The sequence below is a fragment of the Vicugna pacos genome, unplaced genomic scaffold (genome assembly GCF_048564905.1).
Source record: "Vicugna pacos unplaced genomic scaffold, VicPac4 SAC-SAT, whole genome shotgun sequence".
Lineage (NCBI taxonomy): Eukaryota > Metazoa > Chordata > Mammalia > Artiodactyla > Camelidae > Vicugna > Vicugna pacos.
The window spans coordinates 29,330,107-29,345,982 of NW_027328721.1; positions in this window are offsets into that span (position 1 = coordinate 29,330,107).

Below are 15,876 nucleotides of genomic sequence, written 5' to 3' on the forward strand. Positions count from 1 at the left end.
CCGGAACCATTGTCATTGCGTGGGGGAGCTCGAGAGACAACTCCACGCAGCTCTCTTCAGTCACAGGTGTTCCGTGTTCGAGGAAGTCCGAGGAATACCTTCCCTGAACTTGGGGAAGCAGTCTCTGTCACTGGGATATCCTGCAAACCCCCCCTAGCATTCCCTGGCACAGAGACTTTAGGAAAACACTCAGGGGAGACGAGCTCAGGCATCCCGTTAGAACACACTCGCTGCCGACCGTTGGTGGAACCTCCCCACGCTCAGTATTCCGGAACCATTGTCAGTGCGTGGGGGAGCTCGAGAGACAACTCCACGCAGCTCTCTTCAGTCACAGGTGTTCCCTGTTCTGGGAAGTTCGAGAAATACCTTCCCTGAACTTAGGGAGGCAGCCTCTGTCACTGGGATTTCCTGCAAACCCCCCCTAGCATTCCCTGGCCCAGAGACATTAGGAAAACCCTCAGGGGAGACGAGCTCAGGCATCCCGTTAGAACCCACGCGCTGCCGACCGTTGGTGGAACCTCCCCACGCTAAGGATTCCGGAACCATTGTCAGTGCGTGGGGGAGCTCGAGAGACAACTCTACGCAGCTCTCTTCAGTCACAGGTGTTCCCTGTTCGGGGAAGTCTGAGAAATACCTTCCTTGACCGTGGGGAGGCAGCCCCTGTCACTGGGATTTCCTGCAAACCCCCCCTAGCATTCCCTGGCAAAGAGACATTAGGGAAACCCTCAGGGGAGACGAGCTCATGCATCCCGTTAGAACCCACGCGCTGCCGCCCGTTGGTCGAACCTCCCCACGCTCAGGATTCCGAAACCTTTGTCAGTGCGTGGGGGAGATCGAAAGACAATTCCACGCAGCTCTCTTCAGTCACAGGTGTTCCCTGTTCGGGGAAGTCCGAGAAATACCTTCCCTGACCTTGGGGAGGTAGCCACTGTCACTGGGATTTTCTGCAAACCCCCCCTAGCATTCCCTGGCACAGAGAATTTAGGAAAACCCTCAGGGGAGACAAGCTCAGACATCCCGTTAGAACCCACGCGCTGCCGACCGTTGGTGGAACCTCCCCACGCTCAGGATTCCGGAACCATTGTCAGTGCGTGGGGGAGCTCGAGAGACATCTCCACGCAGCTCTCTTCAGTCACAGGTGTTCCCTGTTCGGGGAAGTCCGAGAAATACTTTCCATGACCTTGGGGAGGCAGCCTCTGTCACTGGGATTTCCTGCAAAACCCCCCTAGCATTCCCTGGCACAGAGAAATTAGGGAAACCCTCAGGGGAGTCCAGCTCAGGCATCCCGGTAGAACCCACGCGCTGCCGACCGTTGGTGGAACCTCCCCACTCTCAGGATTCCGGAACCATTGTCAGTGCGTGGGGGAGCTCGAGAGACAACTCCACGCAGCTCTCTTCAGTCACAGGTGTTCCCTGTTCGAGGAAGTCCGAGAAATACCTTCCCTGAACTTGGGGAAGCAGTCTCTGTCACTGGGATATCCTGCAAACCCCCCCTAGCATTCCCTGGCACAGAGACTTTAGGAAAACACTCAGGGGAGACGAGCTCAGGCATCCCGTTAGAACCCACGCGCTGCCGACCGTTGGTGGAACCTCCCCACGCTCAGGATTCCGGAACAATTGTCAGTGCGTGGGGGAGCTCGAGAGAAAACTCCACGCAGCTCTCTTCAGTCACAGGTGTTCCCTGTTCGTGGAAGTCCGAGAAATAGCTTCCCTGACCTTGGGGAGGCAGCCTCTCTCACTGGGAATTCCTGCAAACCCCCCCTAGCATTCCCTGGCACAGAGACATTAGTAAAAGTCTAAGGGAATCGAGCTCAGGCATCCCGTTAGAACCCACGCGCTGCCGACCGTTGGTGGAACCTCCCCAGGCTCAGGATTCCAGAACCATTTTCAGTGCGTGGGGAAGCTCGAGAGACAACTCCACGCAGCTCTCTTCAGTCACAGGATTTCCCTGTTCGGGGAAGTCCGAGAAATACCTTCCCTGAACTTGGGGAGGCAGCCTCTGTCATTGGGAATTCATGCAAACCCCCCCTAGCATTCCCTGGCACAGAGACATTAGGGAAACCCTCAGGGGAGACGAGCTCAGGCATCCCGTTAGAACCCACGCGCTGCCGACCGTTGGTGGAACCTCCCCACGCTCAGGATTCCGGAACCATTGTCAGTGCGTGGGGGAGCTCGAGAGACAACTCCAAGCAGCTCTCTTCAGTCACAGGTGTTCCATGTTCGGGGAAGTCCGAGAAATACCTTCCCTGACCTTGGGGAGGCAGCCTCTGTCACTGGGATTTACTGCAAACCCCCCCTAGAATTCCCTGGCACAGAGACATTAGGGAAACACTCAGGGGAGACGAGCACAGGCATCACGTTAGAACCCACGCGCTGCCGACCATTGGTGGAACCTCCCCACGCTCAGGATTCCGGAACCATTGTCAGTGCGTGGGGGAGCTCGAGAGACAACTCCACGCAGCTCTCTTCAGTCACAGGTGTTCCCTGTTCGGGGAAGTCCGAGAAATACCTTCCCTGACCGTGGGGAGGCAGCCTCTGTCACTGGGATTTCCTGCAAATCCCCCCTAGCATTCCCTGACACAGAGACATTAGGGAAACCCTCAGGGGAGACGAGCTCAGGCATCCCGTTAGAACCCACGCGCTGCCGACCGTTGGTGGAACCTCCCCACTCTCAGGATTCCGGAACCATTGTCAGTGCGTGGGGAACTCGAGAGACAACTCCACGCAGCTCTCTTCAGTCGCAGGTGTTCCCTGTTCGGGGAAGTCCGAGAAATACCTTCCCTGACCTTGGGGAAGCAGCCTCTGTCACTGGGATTTCCTGCAAACCCCCCCTAGCATTCCCTGGCACAGAGACTTTAGGAAAACCCTCAGGGGAGACGAGCTCAGGCATCCCGTTAGAACCCACGCGCTGCCGACCGTTGGTGGAACCTCCCCACGCTCAGGATTCCGGAACCATTGTCAGTGCGTGTGGGAGCTCGAGAGACAACTCCACGCAGCTCTCTTCAGTCACAGGTGTTCCCTGTTTGGGGAAGTCCGAGAAATACCTTCCCTGACCTTGGGGAGGCAGCCTCTGTCATTGGGATTTCCTGAAAACTCCCCCTTGCATTCCCTGGCACAGAAAATTATGGAAACCCTCAGGGGAGACGAGCTCAGGCATACCGTTAGAACCCACGCGCTGCCGACCGTTGGTGGAACCTCCCCACTCTCAGGATTCCGGAACCATTGTCAGTGCGTGGGGGAGCTCGAGAGACAACTCCACGCAGCTCTCTTCAGTCACAGGTGTTCCCTGTTCGAGGAAGTCCGATAAATACCTTCCCTGAACTTGGGGAAGCAGCCTCTGTCACTGGGATTTCCTGCAAACCACCCCTAGCATTCCCTGGCACAGAGAATTTAGGAAAACACTCAGGGGAGACGAGCTCAGGCATCCCGTTAGAACCCACGCGCTGCCGACCATTGTTGGAACCTCCCCACGCTCAGGATTCCGGAAAAATTGTCAGGGCGTGGGGGAGCTCGAGAGACAACTCCACGCAGCTCTCTTCAGTCACAGGTGTTCCCTGTTCGGGGAAGACCGAGAAATAAATTCCCTGACCTTGGGGAGGCAGCCTCTGTCACTGGGATTTCCTGCAAACCTCCCCTAGCATTCCCTGGCACAGAGACATTAGGGAAACCCTAAGGGGAGACCAGCTCAGGCATCCCGGCAGAACCTACGCGCTGCCGACCGTTGGTGGAACCTCCCCACGCTCAGGATTCCGGAACCATTGTCAGTGCGTGGGGGAGCTCGAGAGACAACTCCACGCAGCTCTCTTCAGTCACAGGTGTTCCCTGTTCGAGGAAGTCCGAGAAATATCTTCCCTGAACTTGGGGAAGCAGCCTCTGTCACTGGGATTTCCTGCACACCCCCCCTAGCATTCCCTGGCACAGAGAATTTAGGAAAACACTTAGGGGAGTCGAGCTCAGGCATCCCGTTAAAACCCACGCGCTGCCGACCTTTGGTGGAACCTCCCCACGCTCAGGATTCCGGAACCATTGTCAGTGCGTGGGGGAGCTCGAGAGACAACTCCACGCAGCTCTCTTCAGTCACAGGTGTTCCCTGTTCGGGAAAGTCTGAGAAATACCTTCCCTACCTTTGGGGAGGCAGCCTCTGTCACTGGGATTTACTGCAAACCCCCCCTAGCATTCCCTGGCAAAGAGACATTAGGGAAACCCTCAGGGGAGACCAGCTCAGGCATCCCGTTAGAACCCACGCGCTGCCGACCGTTGGTGGAACCTCCCCACGCTCAGGATTCCGGAACCATTGTCAGTGCGTGGGGGAGCTCGAGAGACAACTCCACGCCTCTCTCTTCAGTCACAAGTGTTCCCTGTTCGGGAAAGTCCGAGAAATATCTTCCCTGACCTTGGGGAGGCAGCCTCTGACACTGGGATTTGCTGCAAACCCCCCCTAGCATTCCCTGGCACAGAGACATTAGGGAAACCCTCAGGGGAGACGAGCTCAGGCATCCCGTTAGAACCCACGCGCTGCCGACCGTTGGTGGAACCTCCCCACTCTCAGGATTCCGGAACATTTGTCAGTGCGTGGGGGAGATCGAGAGACAACTCCACGCAGCTCTCTTCAGTCACAGGTGTTCCCTGTTCGAGGAAGTCCGAGGAATACCTTCCCTGAACTTGGGGAAGCAGTCTCTGTCACTGGGATATCCTGCAAACCCCCCCTAGCATTCCCTGGCACCGAGACTTTAGGAAAACACTCAGGGGAGACGAGCTCAGGCATCCCGTTAGAACCCACGCGCTGCCGACCGTTGGTGGAACCTCCCCACGCTCAGGATTCCGGAACCATTGTCAGTGCGTGGGGGAGCTCGAGAGAAAACTCCACGCAGCTCTCTTCAGTCACAGGTGTTCCCTGTTCGGGGAAGTCCGAGAAATACCTTCCCTGAACTTGGGGAGGCAGACTCTGTCACTGGGATTTCCTGCAAACCCCCCCTAGCATTCCCTGGCACAGAGACTTTAGGGAAACACTCAGGGGAGACGAGTTCAGGCATCCCGTTAGAACCCACGCGCTGACGACCGTTGGTGGAACCTCCCCACGCTCAGGATTCCGGAACCATTGTCAGTGCGTGGGGGAGCTCGAGAGACAACTCCACGCAGCTCTCTCCAGTCACAGGTGTTCCCTGTTCGGGGAAGTCCGAGAAATAACTTCCCTGACCTTGGGGAGGCAGCCTCTGTCACTGGGATTTCCTGCAAACCCCCCTAGCATTCCCTGGCACAGAGACATTAGGGAAACCCTCAGGGGAGACGAGCTCAGGCATCCCGTTAGAACCCACGCGCTGCCGACCGTTGGTGGAACCTCCCCACGCTCAGGATTCCGGAACCATTGTCAGTGCGTGGGGGAGCTCGAGAGACAACTCCACGCAGCTCTCTTCAGTCACAGGTGTTCCCTGTTAGTGGAAGTCCGAGAAATACCTTCCCTGACATTGGGGAGGCAGCCTCTGTCATTGGGATTTCCTGCAAACCCCCCCTAGCATTCCCTGGCAGAGAGATATTAGGGAAACCCTCAGGGGAGACGAGCTCAGACATCCCGTTAGAACACACTCGCTGCCGACCGTTGGTGGAACCTCCCCACGCTCAGGATTCCGGAACCATTTTCAGTGCGTGGGGGAGCTCGAGAGACAACTCCACGCAGCTCTCTTCAGTCACAGGTGTTCCCTGTTCCGGGAAGTCCGAGAAATACCTTCCCTGACCTTGGGGAGGCAGCCTCTGTCACTGGGATTTCCTGCAAACCCCCCCAACATTCCCTGGCACAGAGACATTAGGGAAACCCTCAGGGGAGACGAGCTCAGGCCTCCCGTTAGAACCAACGCGCTGCCGACCGTTGGTGGAACCTCCCCACGCTCAGGATTCCGGAACCATTGTCAGTGCGTGGGGGAGCTCGAGAGACAACTCCACGCAGCTCTCATCAGTCACAGGTGTTCCCTGTTCGGGGAAGTCCTAGAAATACCTTCCCTGACCTTGGGGAGGCAGCCTCTTTCACTGGGATTTCCTGTAAACCCCCCCTAGCATTCCCTGGCACAGAGACATTAGGGAAACCCACAGGGGAGACGAGCTCAGGCATCCCGTTAGAACCCACGCGCTGCCGACCGTTGGTGGAACCTCCCCACGCTCAGGATTCCGGAACCAGTGTCAGTGCGTGGGGGAGCTCGAGAGACAACTCCACGCAGCTCTCTTCAGTCACAGGTGTTCCCTGTTCGGGGAAGTCCGAGAAACACTTTCCCTGACCTTGGGGAGGCAGCCTCTGTCACTGGGATTTCCTGCAAACCACCCCTAACATTCCCTGGCACAGAGACATTAGGAAAACACTCAGGGGAGACGAGCTCAGGCATTCCGTTAGAACCCAAGCGCTGCCGACCGTTGGTGGAACCTCCCCACTCTCAGGATTCCGGAACCATTGTCAGTGCGTGGGGGAGCTCGAGAGACAACTCCACGCAGCTCTCTTCATTCACAGGAGTTCCCTGTTCGGGGAAGTCCGAGAAATACCTTCCCTGACCTTCGGGAGGCAGCCTCTGTCACTGGGATTTCCTGCAAACACCCCCTAGCATTCCCTGGCACAGAGACTTTAGGGAAACCCTCAGGGGAGACGAGCTCAGGCATCCCGTTAGAACCCACGCGCTGCCGACCGTTGGTGGAACCTCCCCACGCTCAGGATTCCGGAACCATTGTCAGTGCGTGGGGGAGCTCGAGAGACAACTCCACGCAGCTCTCTTCATTCACAGGAGTTCCCTGTTCGGGGAAGTCCGAGAAATACCTTCCCTGACCTTCGGGAGGCAGCCTCTGTCACTGGGATTTCCTGCAAACCCCCCCTAGCATTCCCTGGCACAGAGACATTAGGGAAACCCTCAGGGGAGACGAGCTCAGGCATCCCGTTAGAACCCACGCGCTGCCGACCGTTGGTGGAACCTCCCCACGCTCAGGATTCCGGAACCATTGTCAGTGCGTGGGGGAGCTCGAGAGACAACTCCACGCAGCTCTCTTCAGTCACAGGTGTTCCCTGTTCTGGGAAGTCCGAGAAATACCTTCCCTGACCTTGGGGAGGCAGCCTCTGTCACTGGGATTTCCTGCAAACCCCCCCTAGCATTCCCTGGCACAGAGACATTATGAAAACCCTCAGGGGAGACGAGCTCAGGCATCCTGTTAGAACCCACGCCCTGCCGACCGTTTGTGGAACCTCCCCACGCTCAGGATTCCGGAAGCATTGTCAGTGCGTGGGGGAGCTCGAGAGACAACTCCACGCAGCTCTCTTCAGTCACAGGTGTTCCCTGTTCGGGGAAGTCCGAGAAATACCTTCCCTGACCTTGGGGAGGCAGCCTCTGTTACTGGGATTTCCTGCAAACACCCCCTATCATTCCCTGGCACAGAGACATTAGGGAAACCCTCAGGGGAGACGAGCTCAGGCATCCCGTTAGAACCCACGCTCTGCCGACCGTTGGTGGAACCTCCCCACGCTCAGGATTCCGGAACCATTGTCAATGCGTGGGGGAGCACGAGAGAAAACTCCACGCATCTCTCTTCAGTCACAGGTGTTCCCTGTTCGGGGAAGTCTGAGAAATACATTCCCTGAACTTGGGGAGGCAGCCTCTGTCACTGGGATTTCCTGCAAACCCCCCCTAGCATTCCCTGGCACAGAGAAATTAGGGAAACCCTCAGGGGACACGAGCTCAGGCATCCCGTTAGAACCCACGCGCTGCCGACCGTTGGTGGAACCTCCCCACGCTCAGGATTCCGGAAACATTTTCAGTGCGTGGGGGAGCTCGAGAGACAACTCCACGCAGCTCTCTTCAGTCACAGGTGTTCCCTGTTCGGGGAAGTCCGAGAAATAGCTTCCCTGACCTTGGGGAGGCAGCCACTGTCACTGGGATTTCCTGCAAACCCCCCCTAGCTTTCCCTGGCATAGAGATATTAGGAAAATACTCAGGGGAGACGAGCTCAGGCATCCCGTTAGAACCCACGCGCTGCCGACCGTTGGTGGAACCTCCCCACGCTCAGGATTCCGGAAGTATTGTCAGTGCGTGGGGGATCTCGAGAGACAACTCCACGTAGCTCTCTTCAGTCACAGGTGTTCCCTGTTCGGGGAAGTCCGAGAAATAACTTCCCTGAACTTGGGGAGGCAGCCTCTGTCACAGGGATTTCCTGCAAACTCCCCTAGCATTCCCTGGCACAGACACATTAGAGAAACACTCATGGGAGACGAGCTCAGGCATCCCGTTAAAACCCACGCGCTGCCGACCGATGGTGGAACATCCCCACGCTCAGGATTCCGGAACCATTTTCAGTGCGTGCGGGAGCTCGAGAGAAAACACCACGCAGTTCTCTTCAGTCACAGGTGTTACCTTTTCGGGGAAGTCCGAGAAATACCTTCCCTGACCTTGGGGAGGCAGCCTCTGTCACTGGGATTTACTGCAAACCCCCCCTATCATTCCCTGGCAGAGAGACATTAGAGAAACCCACAGGGGAGACGAGCTCAGGCATCCCGTTTGAACCCACGCGCTGCCGACCGTTGGTGGAACCTCCCCACGCTCAGGATTCCGGAACCATTGTCAGTGCGTGGGGGAGCTCGAGAGACAACTCCACGCAGCTCTCTTCAGTCACAGGTGTTCCCTGTTCCGGGAAGTCCGAGAAATACCTTCCCTGACCTTGGGGAGGCAGCCTCTGTCACTGGGATTTCCAGCAAACCCCCCCTAGCATTCCCTGGCACAGAGACATTAGGGAAACACTCAGGGGAGACGAGCTCAGGCATCCCGTTAGAACCCACGCGCTGCCGACCTTTGGTGGAACCTCCCCACGCTCAGGATTCCGGAACCATTGTCAGTGCGGGGGAAGCTCGAGAGACAACTCCACGCAGCTCTCTTCAGTCACAGGTGTTCCCTGTTCGGGGAAGTCCGAGAAATACCTTCCCTGACCTTGGGGAGGCAGCCTCTGTCACTGGGATTTCCTACAAATCCCCCTAGCATTCCCTGGCACAGAGACATTAGGGAAACCCTCAGGGGATACGAGCTCTGGCATCCCGTTAGAACCCACGCGCTGCCGACGGTTGGTGGAACCTCCCCACGCTCAGGATTCCGGAACCATTGTCAGTACGTGGGGGAGCTCGAGAGACAACTCCACGCAGCTCTCTTCAGTCACAGGTGTTCCCTGTTCGGGGAAGTCCGAGAAATACCTTCCCTGATCTTGGGGAGGCAGCCTCTGTCACTGGGATTTCCTGCAAATCCCCCCTAGCATTCCCTGGCACAGAGAAATTAGGAAAACCCTCAGGGGAGACGAGCTCACGCATCCCGTTAGAACCCACGCGCTGCCGATGGTTGGTGGAACCTCCCTACGCTCAGGATTCCGGAAACATTGTCAGTGCGTGGGGGAGCTCGAGAGACAACTCCACGCAGCTCTCTTCAGTCACAGGTGTTCCCTGTTCGGGGAAGTCCGAGAAATACCTTCCCTCACTTTGGGGAGGCAGCCTCTGTCACTGGGATTTCCTGCAAACCCCCCCTAGCATTCCCTGTCACAGAGACATTAGGGAAACTCTCAGGGGACACGAGCTCAGGCATCCCGTTAGAACCCACGCGCTGCCGACCGTTGGTGGAACCTCCCCACGCTCAGGATTCCGGAAACATTGTCAGTGCGTGGGGGAGATCGAGAGACAACTCCACGCAGCTCTCTTCAGTCACAGGTGTTTCCTGTTCGGGGAAGTCCGAGAAACACGTTCTCTGAACTTGGGTAGGCATCCTCTGTCACTGGGATTTCCTGCAACCCCCCCCTAGCATTCCCTGGCAAAGAGACATTAGGAAAACACTCAGGGGAACGAGCTCAGGCATCCCGTTACAGCCCACGTGCTGCCGACCTTTGGTGGAACCTCCCCACGCTCAGGATTCCGGAACCATTGTCATTGCGTGGGGGAGCTCGAGAGACAACTCCACGCAGCTCTCTTCAGTCACAGGTGTTCCGTGTTCGAGGAAGTCCGAGGAATACCTTCCCTGAACTTGGGGAAGCAGTCTCTGTCACTGGGATATCCTGCAAACCCCCCCTAGCATTCCCTGGCACAGAGACTTTAGGAAAACACTCAGGGGAGACGAGCTCAGGCATCCCGTTAGAACACACTCGCTGCCGACCGTTGGTGGAACCTCCCCACGCTCAGTATTCCGGAACCATTGTCAGTGCGTGGGGGAGCTCGAGAGACAACTCCACGCAGCTCTCTTCAGTCACAGGTGTTCCCTGTTCTGGGAAGTTCGAGAAATACCTTCCCTGAACTTAGGGAGGCAGCCTCTGTCACTGGGATTTCCTGCAAACCCCCCCTAGCATTCCCTGGCCCAGAGACATTAGGAAAACCCTCAGGGGAGACGAGCTCAGGCATCCCGTTAGAACCCACGCGCTGCCGACCGTTGGTGGAACCTCCCCACGCTAAGGATTCCGGAACCATTGTCAGTGCGTGGGGGAGCTCGAGAGACAACTCTACGCAGCTCTCTTCAGTCACAGGTGTTCCCTGTTCGGGGAAGTCTGAGAAATACCTTCCTTGACCGTGGGGAGGCAGCCCCTGTCACTGGGATTTCCTGCAAACCCCCCCTAGCATTCCCTGGCAAAGAGACATTAGGGAAACCCTCAGGGGAGACGAGCTCATGCATCCCGTTAGAACCCACGCGCTGCCGCCCGTTGGTCGAACCTCCCCACGCTCAGGATTCCGAAACCTTTGTCAGTGCGTGGGGGAGATCGAAAGACAATTCCACGCAGCTCTCTTCAGTCACAGGTGTTCCCTGTTCGGGGAAGTCCGAGAAATACCTTCCCTGACCTTGGGGAGGTAGCCACTGTCACTGGGATTTTCTGCAAACCCCCCCTAGCATTCCCTGGCACAGAGAATTTAGGAAAACCCTCAGGGGAGACAAGCTCAGACATCCCGTTAGAACCCACGCGCTGCCGACCGTTGGTGGAACCTCCCCACGCTCAGGATTCCGGAACCATTGTCAGTGCGTGGGGGAGCTCGAGAGACATCTCCACGCAGCTCTCTTCAGTCACAGGTGTTCCCTGTTCGGGGAAGTCCGAGAAATACTTTCCATGACCTTGGGGAGGCAGCCTCTGTCACTGGGATTTCCTGCAAAACCCCCCTAGCATTCCCTGGCACAGAGAAATTAGGGAAACCCTCAGGGGAGTCCAGCTCAGGCATCCCGGTAGAACCCACGCGCTGCCGACCGTTGGTGGAACCTCCCCACTCTCAGGATTCCGGAACCATTGTCAGTGCGTGGGGGAGCTCGAGAGACAACTCCACGCAGCTCTCTTCAGTCACAGGTGTTCCCTGTTCGAGGAAGTCCGAGAAATACCTTCCCTGAACTTGGGGAAGCAGTCTCTGTCACTGGGATATCCTGCAAACCCCCCCTAGCATTCCCTGGCACAGAGACTTTAGGAAAACACTCAGGGGAGACGAGCTCAGGCATCCCGTTAGAACCCACGCGCTGCCGACCGTTGGTGGAACCTCCCCACGCTCAGGATTCCGGAACAATTGTCAGTGCGTGGGGGAGCTCGAGAGAAAACTCCACGCAGCTCTCTTCAGTCACAGGTGTTCCCTGTTCGTGGAAGTCCGAGAAATAGCTTCCCTGACCTTGGGGAGGCAGCCTCTCTCACTGGGAATTCCTGCAAACCCCCCCTAGCATTCCCTGGCACAGAGACATTAGTAAAAGTCTAAGGGAATCGAGCTCAGGCATCCCGTTAGAACCCACGCGCTGCCGACCGTTGGTGGAACCTCCCCAGGCTCAGGATTCCAGAACCATTTTCAGTGCGTGGGGAAGCTCGAGAGACAACTCCACGCAGCTCTCTTCAGTCACAGGATTTCCCTGTTCGGGGAAGTCCGAGAAATACCTTCCCTGAACTTGGGGAGGCAGCCTCTGTCATTGGGAATTCATGCAAACCCCCCCTAGCATTCCCTGGCACAGAGACATTAGGGAAACCCTCAGGGGAGACGAGCTCAGGCATCCCGTTAGAACCCACGCGCTGCCGACCGTTGGTGGAACCTCCCCACGCTCAGGATTCCGGAACCATTGTCAGTGCGTGGGGGAGCTCGAGAGACAACTCCAAGCAGCTCTCTTCAGTCACAGGTGTTCCATGTTCGGGGAAGTCCGAGAAATACCTTCCCTGACCTTGGGGAGGCAGCCTCTGTCACTGGGATTTACTGCAAACCCCCCCTAGAATTCCCTGGCACAGAGACATTAGGGAAACACTCAGGGGAGACGAGCACAGGCATCACGTTAGAACCCACGCGCTGCCGACCATTGGTGGAACCTCCCCACGCTCAGGATTCCGGAACCATTGTCAGTGCGTGGGGGAGCTCGAGAGACAACTCCACGCAGCTCTCTTCAGTCACAGGTGTTCCCTGTTCGGGGAAGTCCGAGAAATACCTTCCCTGACCGTGGGGAGGCAGCCTCTGTCACTGGGATTTCCTGCAAATCCCCCCTAGCATTCCCTGACACAGAGACATTAGGGAAACCCTCAGGGGAGACGAGCTCAGGCATCCCGTTAGAACCCACGCGCTGCCGACCGTTGGTGGAACCTCCCCACTCTCAGGATTCCGGAACCATTGTCAGTGCGTGGGGAACTCGAGAGACAACTCCACGCAGCTCTCTTCAGTCGCAGGTGTTCCCTGTTCGGGGAAGTCCGAGAAATACCTTCCCTGACCTTGGGGAAGCAGCCTCTGTCACTGGGATTTCCTGCAAACCCCCCCTAGCATTCCCTGGCACAGAGATTTTAGGAAAACCCTCAGGGGAGACGAGCTCAGGCATCCCGTTAGAACCCACGCGCTGCCGACCGTTGGTGGAACCTCCCCACGCTCAGGATTCCGGAACCATTGTCAGTGCGTGTGGGAGCTCGAGAGACAACTCCACGCAGCTCTCTTCAGTCACAGGTGTTCCCTGTTTGGGGAAGTCCGAGAAATACCTTCCCTGACCTTGGGGAGGCAGCCTCTGTCATTGGGATTTCCTGAAAACTCCCCCTTGCATTCCCTGGCACAGAAAATTATGGAAACCCTCAGGGGAGACGAGCTCAGGCATACCGTTAGAACCCACGCGCTGCCGACCGTTGGTGGAACCTCCCCACTCTCAGGATTCCGGAACCATTGTCAGTGCGTGGGGGAGCTCGAGAGACAACTCCACGCAGCTCTCTTCAGTCACAGGTGTTCCCTGTTCGAGGAAGTCCGATAAATACCTTCCCTGAACTTGGGGAAGCAGCCTCTGTCACTGGGATTTCCTGCAAACCACCCCTAGCATTCCCTGGCACAGAGAATTTAGGAAAACACTCAGGGGAGACGAGCTCAGGCATCCCGTTAGAACCCACGCGCTGCCGACCATTGTTGGAACCTCCCCACGCTCAGGATTCCGGAAAAATTGTCAGGGCGTGGGGGAGCTCGAGAGACAACTCCACGCAGCTCTCTTCAGTCACAGGTGTTCCCTGTTCGGGGAAGACCGAGAAATAAATTCCCTGACCTTGGGGAGGCAGCCTCTGTCACTGGGATTTCCTGCAAACCTCCCCTAGCATTCCCTGGCACAGAGACATTAGGGAAACCCTAAGGGGAGACCAGCTCAGGCATCCCGGCAGAACCTACGCGCTGCCGACCGTTGGTGGAACCTCCCCACGCTCAGGATTCCGGAACCATTGTCAGTGCGTGGGGGAGCTCGAGAGACAACTCCACGCAGCTCTCTTCAGTCACAGGTGTTCCCTGTTCGAGGAAGTCCGAGAAATATCTTCCCTGAACTTGGGGAAGCAGCCTCTGTCACTGGGATTTCCTGCACACCCCCCCTAGCATTCCCTGGCACAGAGAATTTAGGAAAACACTTAGGGGAGTCGAGCTCAGGCATCCCGTTAAAACCCACGCGCTGCCGACCTTTGGTGGAACCTCCCCACGCTCAGGATTCCGGAACCATTGTCAGTGCGTGGGGGAGCTCGAGAGACAACTCCACGCAGCTCTCTTCAGTCACAGGTGTTCCCTGTTCGGGAAAGTCTGAGAAATACCTTCCCTACCTTTGGGGAGGCAGCCTCTGTCACTGGGATTTACTGCAAACCCCCCCTAGCATTCCCTGGCAAAGAGACATTAGGGAAACCCTCAGGGGAGACCAGCTCAGGCATCCCGTTAGAACCCACGCGCTGCCGACCGTTGGTGGAACCTCCCCACGCTCAGGATTCCGGAACCATTGTCAGTGCGTGGGGGAGCTCGAGAGACAACTCCACGCCTCTCTCTTCAGTCACAAGTGTTCCCTGTTCGGGAAAGTCCGAGAAATATCTTCCCTGACCTTGGGGAGGCAGCCTCTGACACTGGGATTTGCTGCAAACCCCCCCTAGCATTCCCTGGCACAGAGACATTAGGGAAACCCTCAGGGGAGACGAGCTCAGGCATCCCGTTAGAACCCACGCGCTGCCGACCGTTGGTGGAACCTCCCCACTCTCAGGATTCCGGAACATTTGTCAGTGCGTGGGGGAGATCGAGAGACAACTCCACGCAGCTCTCTTCAGTCACAGGTGTTCCCTGTTCGAGGAAGTCCGAGGAATACCTTCCCTGAACTTGGGGAAGCAGTCTCTGTCACTGGGATATCCTGCAAACCCCCCCTAGCATTCCCTGGCACCGAGACTTTAGGAAAACACTCAGGGGAGACGAGCTCAGGCATCCCGTTAGAACCCACCCGCTGCCGACCGTTGGTGGAACCTCCCCACGCTCAGGATTCCGGAACCATTGTCAGTGCGTGGGGGAGCTCGAGAGAAAACTCCACGCAGCTCTCTTCAGTCACAGGTGTTCCCTGTTCGGGGAAGTCCGAGAAATACCTTCCCTGAACTTGGGGAGGCAGACTCTGTCACTGGGATTTCCTGCAAACCCCCCCTAGCATTCCCTGGCACAGAGACTTTAGGGAAACACTCAGGGGAGACGAGTTCAGGCATCCCGTTAGAACCCACGCGCTGACGACCGTTGGTGGAACCTCCCCACGCTCAGGATTCCGGAACCATTGTCAGTGCGTGGGGGAGCTCGAGAGACAACTCCACGCAGCTCTCTCCAGTCACAGGTGTTCCCTGTTCGGGGAAGTCCGAGAAATAACTTCCCTGACCTTGGGGAGGCAGCCTCTGTCACTGGGATTTCCTGCAAACCCCCCTAGCATTCCCTGGCACAGAGACATTAGGGAAACCCTCAGGGGAGACGAGCTCAGGCATCCCGTTAGAACCCACGCGCTGCCGACCGTTGGTGGAACCTCCCCACGCTCAGGATTCCGGAACCATTGTCAGTGCGTGGGGGAGCTCGAGAGACAACTCCACGCAGCTCTCTTCAGTCACAGGTGTTCCCTGTTAGTGGAAGTCCGAGAAAAACCTTCCCTGACATTGGGGAGGCAGCCTCTGTCATTGGGATTTCCTGCAAACCCCCCCTAGCATTCCCTGGCAGAGAGATATTAGGGAAACCCTCAGGGGAGACGAGCTCAGACATCCCGTTAGAACACACTCGCTGCCGACCGTTGGTGGAACCTCCCCACGCTCAGGATTCCGGAACCATTTTCAGTGCGTGGGGGAGCTCGAGAGACAACTCCACGCAGCTCTCTTCAGTCACAGGTGTTCCCTGTTCCGGGAAGTCCGAGAAATACCTTCCCTGACCTTGGGGAGGCAGCCTCTGTCATTGGGAATTCCTGCAAACCCCCCCTAGCATTCCCTGGCACAGAGACATTAGGAAAACCCTCAGGGGAGACGAGCTCAGGCATCCCGTTACAGCCCACGCGGTGCCGACCTTTGGTGGAACCTCCCCACGCTCAGGATTCCGGAACCATTGTCAGTGCGTGGGGGAGCTCGAGAGAAAACTCCACGCAGCTCTCTTCAGTCACAGGTGTTCCCTGT